This window comes from Clupea harengus, chromosome 17 (genome assembly GCF_900700415.2).
Source record: "Clupea harengus chromosome 17, Ch_v2.0.2, whole genome shotgun sequence".
In the NCBI taxonomy this organism is placed as follows: Eukaryota; Metazoa; Chordata; class Actinopteri; order Clupeiformes; family Clupeidae; genus Clupea; species Clupea harengus.
The window spans coordinates 16,732,533-16,740,032 of record NC_045168.1 but is presented as its reverse complement, the minus strand read 5'-3'; the positions used below and the strand labels follow the sequence as shown (position 1 = coordinate 16,740,032).

The window sequence follows — 7,500 nt, the reverse complement described above, 5'->3', positions numbered from 1 at the left end:
GCCCAGGCCTTTAGAACCTGAGGTTCCTATCCCCCAGCATGCCCTCTTCTGAGACCCAGGCCCGGTTCCCCTGCCTCTATTGAGAGCGGTTCTCCTATCCCTCCCCCAGACTGCCATGCGAGCGGCGCTAGTCAAGCTGAGCTGAGCTGAGCTGAGCTGAGTGGCACTGACCTGAGATCAGCTCGTTAGCTTCTCCGCCGCTAGTCAGGCTAATCTGAGATCAGCTTGTTAGCTTCTCCGCCGCTAGTCAGGCTGAGCTGAGTGGCACTGATCTGAGATCAGCTCGTTAGCTTCTCCCAGGTAGAGGGGTCTTTTCCGGTCAGCACACAGGGGCAGGCGGGGCAGGCGGGGGCCAGGGGTTGCCCCGGCGGAGCTCAGCGCGGGTGGTCAGGAGAGAGAGTCCTGGCCCCTGTGGTGGAGAGAGAGTGAGAGTGCTCCGGTTATTGACTGCGGGACGGAATGGAGGGGGGGGGGGCAGAGGGCGACTGTGTGAGTACTGTAATTATTAACATAATGATTATTGGCTGGCTTCTCTACTGCACACGTCTCTACACACACACACACACACACACACACACACATTCCTAGAGAGCAGCAAGTCCCTACTGTATACTTGAGTTTTGGTCTCTGCTGTTGTTCTTGTTCATAATACAGAAGTTATTCTCTGTGTGTGTGTGTGAGCGAGCAAGAGTTGAGTGCTTGCTTGCGTTGGCCGGAGCTAACTTGTGTTAGCCTGCATTAGTCTGGGTTGGACATGAAGGATGTTGGCCAGTGCTGGTGTGTGTGTGTGTGTGTGTGTGTGTGTGTGTGTGTGTGTTGGCCAGTGCTGGTGTTTCTGTGAATGCACAGCAGCTGTGGCCGGAAGTCTGAGCTCTTATGCAAACCGCTTCAATGAGGCCAGAGGCATTGAGCAAGAGTGTGTGTGTGTGTGTGTGTGTGGAGCCACCACTGCAACTTCTCCTTTTCTTCAGCATCTCCCTTCACCTCCTCTCCCCCTCATCTCCCTTCTCCTCCTCCTCTCCTCCTCTCCCCCTCATCTCCCTTCACCTCCTCCTCTCCCCCTCATCTCCCCTCATCTCCCTTCACCTCCTCTCCTCCTCCTCTCCCCCTCATCTCCCTTCACCTCCTCTCCTCCTCCTCTCCTCCTCCTCTCCCCCTCATCTCCCTTCATCTCCCTTCATCTCCCTTCACCTCCTCTCCTCCTCCTCTCCCCCTCATCTCCCTCCTCCTCCTCTCCTCCTCCTCTCCCCCTCATCTCCCTTCACCTCCTCCCCCCCTCTTCTCCCCTCTCCTTCCAAACTGAAGTACCTGCTGTAAGAGACTCTAACATCAACTGACGCGGTGAGCTGTGCTTTGTTACTTTGTGCTGCATGGGTTATGAAACCCCCTCCATGGCCACACACACACACACACACACACACACACACACACACACACACACACACACACACACACACACACACACACACACTCCATGGCCTGACTGCATGCTTGTGGTTTGGGGGGGGGCAGACAGACAGACAGACAGACAGACAGACAGACAGACAGACAGACAGACAGACAGACAGACAGACAGACAGACAGACAGACAGACAGACATCACAGCTACTGGACGTAAGGTAGATGAGCATTCAGCTCAGCCATAGATCACCTCACACTCTTTAACCACACACACACACACACCCTTGTTTCGGACCATGAGGCAGTGGTAAAGGCTGTGCTCTTCAGATGTGAGGCAGGTGCCAGTGCTGTGCTATAATTACCTACAGGCGTAACAGTAACCGCACACTCTACACACACACACACACACACACACACAAAGCTACACTCTCCCAGGGCTCAGGGTTTCACAGAAACACCGATACACTCTCCATACAGGTCCACTGGTTGCACACACACACACACACACACACACACACACACACACACACCGATACACTTTCCATACAGGTCCACTGGTTGCACAGACACACATCACATGCTCTTCACACTTCACAGTGTTGTGGGTTCAGTCCATGAAGGGAAACACACATCCTTCCGTCCAGCACTGTGTGTGTGTGTGTGTGTGTGTGTGCGCTCTGGGGAGAAACACACAGCCTTCCGTCCAGTGCTTTGTGCATTTCCGCCTGCACACTCGTGTGGCGTCGGGCTCAGGCCCCTCCCAGCTCTGTGTTCAGGCAGCCCAGCTCTGTGTTCAGGTCTCTCCCAGCTCTGTGTTCAGGTCTCTCCCAGCTCTGTGTTCAGGTCTCTCCCAGCTCTGTGTTCAGGTCTCTCCCAGCTCTGTGTTCAGGTCTCTCCCAGCTCTGTGTTCAGGTCTCTCCCAGCTCTGTGTTCAGGCAGCCCAGCTCTGTGTTCAGGCAGCCCCCAGCTCTGTGTTCAGGTCTCTCCCAGCTCTGTGTTCAGGCAGCCCCCAGCTCTGTGTTCAGGCAGCCCCCAGCTCTGTGTTCAGGCAGCCCAGCTCTGTGTTCAGGCAGCAACCCAGCTCTGTGTTCAGGCAGCCCAGCTCTGTGTTCAGGCAGCAACCCAGCTCTGTGTTCAGGCAGCCCAGTGATGCGCTGAACCCCAGCATCAGTGTGCAGAGTGAGCAGAGCGTCAGTGGGCTTCATCTGCAGGGGACTGAGGCCAGACAGGGCTGTGTGTGTGTGTGTGTGTGTGTGTGCTGTTTTCTGCCTGTACATTTGTAAAGTCACGCTTGAGGAGAAGGTAACGTGAGGATTCAGCTGTGTGTGCCTGAAGCAATTCAGGGAAGTGTGTGCGTCTGGATGTGTGTGTGTGTGTGTGTGTCTGGCTGGCAGTGTGTAGCTGTCTGGCTCGCTATCTGTAGTGTGTTTATGTGTGTCGCAGTCTCGCTGTGAGTTTGTGTGTGTGTGTGCGTGAGCAGGGCTGTCTGTACATATTTAGTCCTGGGCTGATGCACGCACACACACACACACACACACGCACACACACACACGCTCTCTCCTCCTGCCCAAGGAGCCTGCAGATGCCGCCTGGGTGCACTGCAAAGCATTGTGGGAGGTGTTGGTCTGAGCTGCTGAGGAATCCCTAGAAGTGCTGAGATCCCCGAGACTCACGACCTCACTGCCTCACACACACGGCCTCTAATTAGCTCTTTTGTTAGCCTCTGAATACTGTGTGTGTGTGTGTGTGTGTGTGTGTGTGTGTGTGTGTGTGTGTGTGTGTGTGTGAGAGAGAGAATGAGCAGGAGGAAAGTGTCTGTGTGTGTGTGTGTGGGGAGGAAGTGCGGTGAGTGATATCAGAAGGAAGAGGACATAAAGTGGGTGCAGTAAAGGGCTGTGTGTGTGTGTGTGACGCGTGTGTGTGACGGGTAGAGTTGTGGCGTGCTGCACACACACCAGGCGCCCGTTGGCTCCCTCTGAAGTGCTGCTCAGACCGTTAGCATGGAGCCAGCGAGGGTCGTAAACCCGTCGTAAACGCCCCCCTCGCTCGCTCGCTCACTTGCTTTTTCACTCTCTCTCTCTTTTTCTCTTTTTCACTCTTTTTCACTCTCTCTCTCACACACACACACACACACTCACACACACACACACACATCTCTCCCAGTGTTTTATTCTGGTAATCTGGAGCAGTTCCAGCAACCAGTAGTTCCTGTGCAGTCCGGAGCTGTGGAGCGATGAGCCCTAGGAGATACACACACACACACACACACACACACACACACACACACACTCCACAGGATGCCTTTCTCCCATCTGTGCATGGCTGAGAATGTCATCATATGAATAGACATTTTACATAAGTGGCATTATGGAGGAGGACATGCACAAACACACACACACACATACATACATGCACAAACACACACACACACACACAAACACACACACACACACAAACACGCACACACATATGCATGTGTGTGTGTGTGTGTGTGTGTGAGTGTGAGTGTGTGAGTGTGTCGGTCAGTATTCCTCCACTGTAGTTTATGTTTCATGGCCTCCTGGTCAATCAGCAACTGGCTGTGAGAGAGAGTGGCCAAATAACACATCTCTCTCTCTCTCTCTCTCAGTGACCCTCCTGCATCTCTCTCTCTCTCTCTCTCTCTCAGTGACCCTCCTGCATCTCTGTCTCTCAGTGACCTCTGACTCCTGACCCCTCCTTTGTGCTCCCCTCTCTTTTTACCCTTTTGTTCCGCCTCCACCATTCTCCTGCCTCCGGAGTGTCAACAAAGCTCTCCTGCTCGGGGCAGTTGGTCCACTCACAGACAGCCAGTGTGAGCCAGCGCTAGCACTCAGCGCTAACACTGAGTGCTAACACTCGGACCAACCAGTCTGACCTGTACACACACCTCAGCTCATCTCTGACCGCTCTGACTCCAGTCTTAGACCCTCCGGTGAGGGGGACGAGGGCGGCCGGCCGGCCGGCCTGGGGAGAGAGTGGAGGAGTTTGGGCTGAGGTGGGGGTTGTGCTGGTGTGTAACGTTAGGCTGCTCCCTGCACACTGACCATATAATCACACACACACACACACACACACACACACACTCAGCCCTCTCCCAAACCCCATTGTCTAAAGCTCCTCTGGAATCCAGTTGGTCAAGACCCCCCCCCCCCCCCCCCCCCCCGGAGCGTCCCAACCCCCACCCCTGTGCCCCCACCCCTGCGTCCCCAGCGCTGTATCTGCCTGACACAGGGGGCTTTATCAGTCTCTGGCAGGTCAACTCTCCTGGGTCAGGTCAAGCTTCTGCCCTTTGACCTCTTGAGTATGCTTTTTGTTCTGCTCTCTCACTCCTGTAACCTAGTTTCACATTCAGCTCTTTCCCCCTTTAGTATCCCTTTGTGTGTGTGTGTGTGTGTGTGTGTGTGTGTGTGTGTGTGTGTGTGAGAGAGTTTCATATTAGTGTTGTGGTGGTTTTGTTCATTTAAAACTTAAGGAAACCTGATTGTTTAGGTTTGTTTGTTTGTTTCTGAATGATGACTTAAATGCAGCTCTCTCTGGAAACAGTGACTTGTTGCCTTCAGCTAGTTAGTCAGACCGCTCTGCTGATCTTAAATATTTTACATAACGCACATAAACCCAAAGACATCAGGAAGCCATTTCAGACGGTTCCTTGCTCATTTTAGTTTTTCTGCTAATGATGTTGGTTTGTGGACGACCACATTGCCAAAGCACTTAGAGAAACTTTCTTTTTAATGTTTTACTTCTGGCATTGTTTTGTTGTTGGATCTGTGAGCTATTGTGTGCATTTACGATTTAGTTAAAAATTTCATTTATACGACCGGCGATCAGTTGCGTAAAAGTGTTTGCTTCCTTTGTTTATCATGGCGAGAGGAATGTGCGTCTTTCCGAGGGATAAGGTTTCAATACCCATTTCGGTCGAGCAAGCGCCAGCGGTGTTGACAGACGAGCGGGACTGATAAACGCGCTTGAGAGAATAAGTAACGCGTGGAAGATCGAGTGGTTGTTTAATTAGGTTACTCATTTTCATAAGACACGCAATGAGAAACTGAGATGGTTTAAAACACATACACGGAGCAAATTAAATAGTGTGTCTTACGTGTTTGTTAAGTGACTTCTAGGTATCGGAATCCAACTGAACTGGTGTTGCGTTTTCTCGATAGCACCGTTGAACAACTACCGTAGGTAAATGATAGAAAGACTGATTTTAAGAAAGCGTTTTAAACACTCTTCAAGGTTACCACGGTGGTTGTTGCTCAACGGGGCTTTTCGGGAAACGATCAGTTAAAAGAGGAATTAGCCATAGTGCTGCGAGGGCCAGATTGAGGGGTTTTGATTCTTTGTTTGATTTCGTCTTAAAACGAACTCAGTGGAGGATTTTATCCCGCGCGCACGGAGTCAGGGACCCTCACGTCAGTCAACAGCACGAGGAGGAACCGGGTTGTTCCTGGCAGCTGGTTTGAGATAAGGCAGCCCTGAAGAAATGAGTCTCGAGAGACTCTGTCCTCACAGCTCCGCTCGTCTCCAGGAGGAGATAGGCGATTATACTGGTGTGAACTTTTAAGGATATACAGAGAGATTTTGGGGAGGGCAGAGAAAAATAAACCCCAGAAGAATCTTTTAATGTTTTAACCACCTTCAGTTATCCACTGTCTATGTATGTGTTTGCTTTATTTGAATATTTCTTCCTCTCTATGAGCCAAACCACAATCAGACTTGAAGTGTTGGTGGCTGATAGAAGTGGGGCAGATAAGGACACAGGCTGGGGGCACTGCTGGGGTACTGGGGGCACTGCTGGGGTACTGGGGGCATTGCTGGGGTGCCCAGCAGGCTAACGGTGACGGGCCCATAAATCCTGTGAGTGTGGACCGGGTCTGGGCCTGGCGTGGCCCTGCTGCGGCACAGCGCCACACACACACACACACACACACACACACTCAGACACACACACACTCAGACACACACACACTCAGACACACACACACACACACACACACACACACACTCAGACACAGCACACACACACACACACACTCAGACACAGCACACACACACACACACACACAGACACAGCATCCGGCACATGCTGAGAAAGCTGACGTGTCAAAGCTAACTTTACCAAACCACAAATCAGCGGTCATCAGCACGTGTGCTTTACACAAGAGCACACACTCCTGCACGTGCACTTTCACAAGAGCACACACTCATGCACTACTGGTGGCAGCGCAGTACACTAAAGACCTTTTAGTACATCCTCAGTTTCTAAGTTGGGTCTTTATGCTAGGATGATTGACAGTTGGGTCTTTATGCTAGGATGATTGACAGTTGGAATGATGCTTCCTTCGAAGTTTGTTTTTTACATATTCCTTTCACATGTAAGTCAAAATAGCACACTGGGCTTTTGAAAAGGGGTGAGCTTAAACAGGTTGCAGACATGCGCCATCTTGCTAATGAAATAGATGAAGCTTTAGCTGCCGGGCCCCTGCATCGGTCTCCTGCATCATTTACATTTACATTTAGTCATTTAGCAGACGCTTTTGTCCAAAGCGAAGTACAAGGGCATCAGTCCTCTGCATCAGTCCCCTGCATCGGTCCCCGTGCTTTGGCCCTCCATGAGCGTCTCTTTAAAGGACTTTAAACCCTCCCACCTCATCTCACCTCGTCTCCGCAGTACTGAGACATGCGGCGCATTCCCTGCCTGTCTGCCCGCCCGCGCAACGCAGCGCATTCATGGGATTTGTGTAGAGCGAGGGCAGAGAGTGTGTGTCTTTGAAAAGCTGCTAGCTGACATTAGCTTCTCTTCCCTGAGGACGGAGAGGGGCAGGAGAGGGGCAGGCAGGGTGTCTGGGTAAAGGGCTCTGAGGAGCAGACCTGTGGGAAGCCTTCCTCACACGGAAATGGGTCCTTTTTAAGCCTGTGTGTGTGTGTGTGCGAGTGTGTGTGTGTTGCAGAGGGAGGGGTCTCTGAGTACCCACACATGGCGGTGATGAAGGAGGTCCTAATGTGACCGAGCTCCCCCCGTGTGTGTGTGTTTGCGCGGTGTAGATCCCCCCCCCCCGTGTGTGTGTGTGTTTGCGCGGT

The 7,500-nt window shown here is 52.2% G+C and overlaps 1 protein-coding gene and 1 long non-coding RNA gene across 3 annotated transcripts in view; one reads left to right on the top strand and one right to left on the bottom strand.

Annotated features, from left to right (window-relative positions):
- Positions 1–1,682, bottom strand: part of LOC116224343 — a 16,997-nt gene extending 15,315 nt beyond the window's left edge. The window contains exon 1 of the long non-coding RNA XR_004165541.1: positions 1,667–1,682. This is a non-coding gene — a long non-coding RNA (uncharacterized LOC116224343). The remainder of the gene's footprint in view (positions 1–1,666) is intronic.
- The window catches only part of zbtb16b (zinc finger and BTB domain containing 16b), a 59,887-nt gene that overhangs the window by 7,870 nt on the left and 44,517 nt on the right, over positions 1–7,500 (top strand). The window lies entirely within an intron of this gene.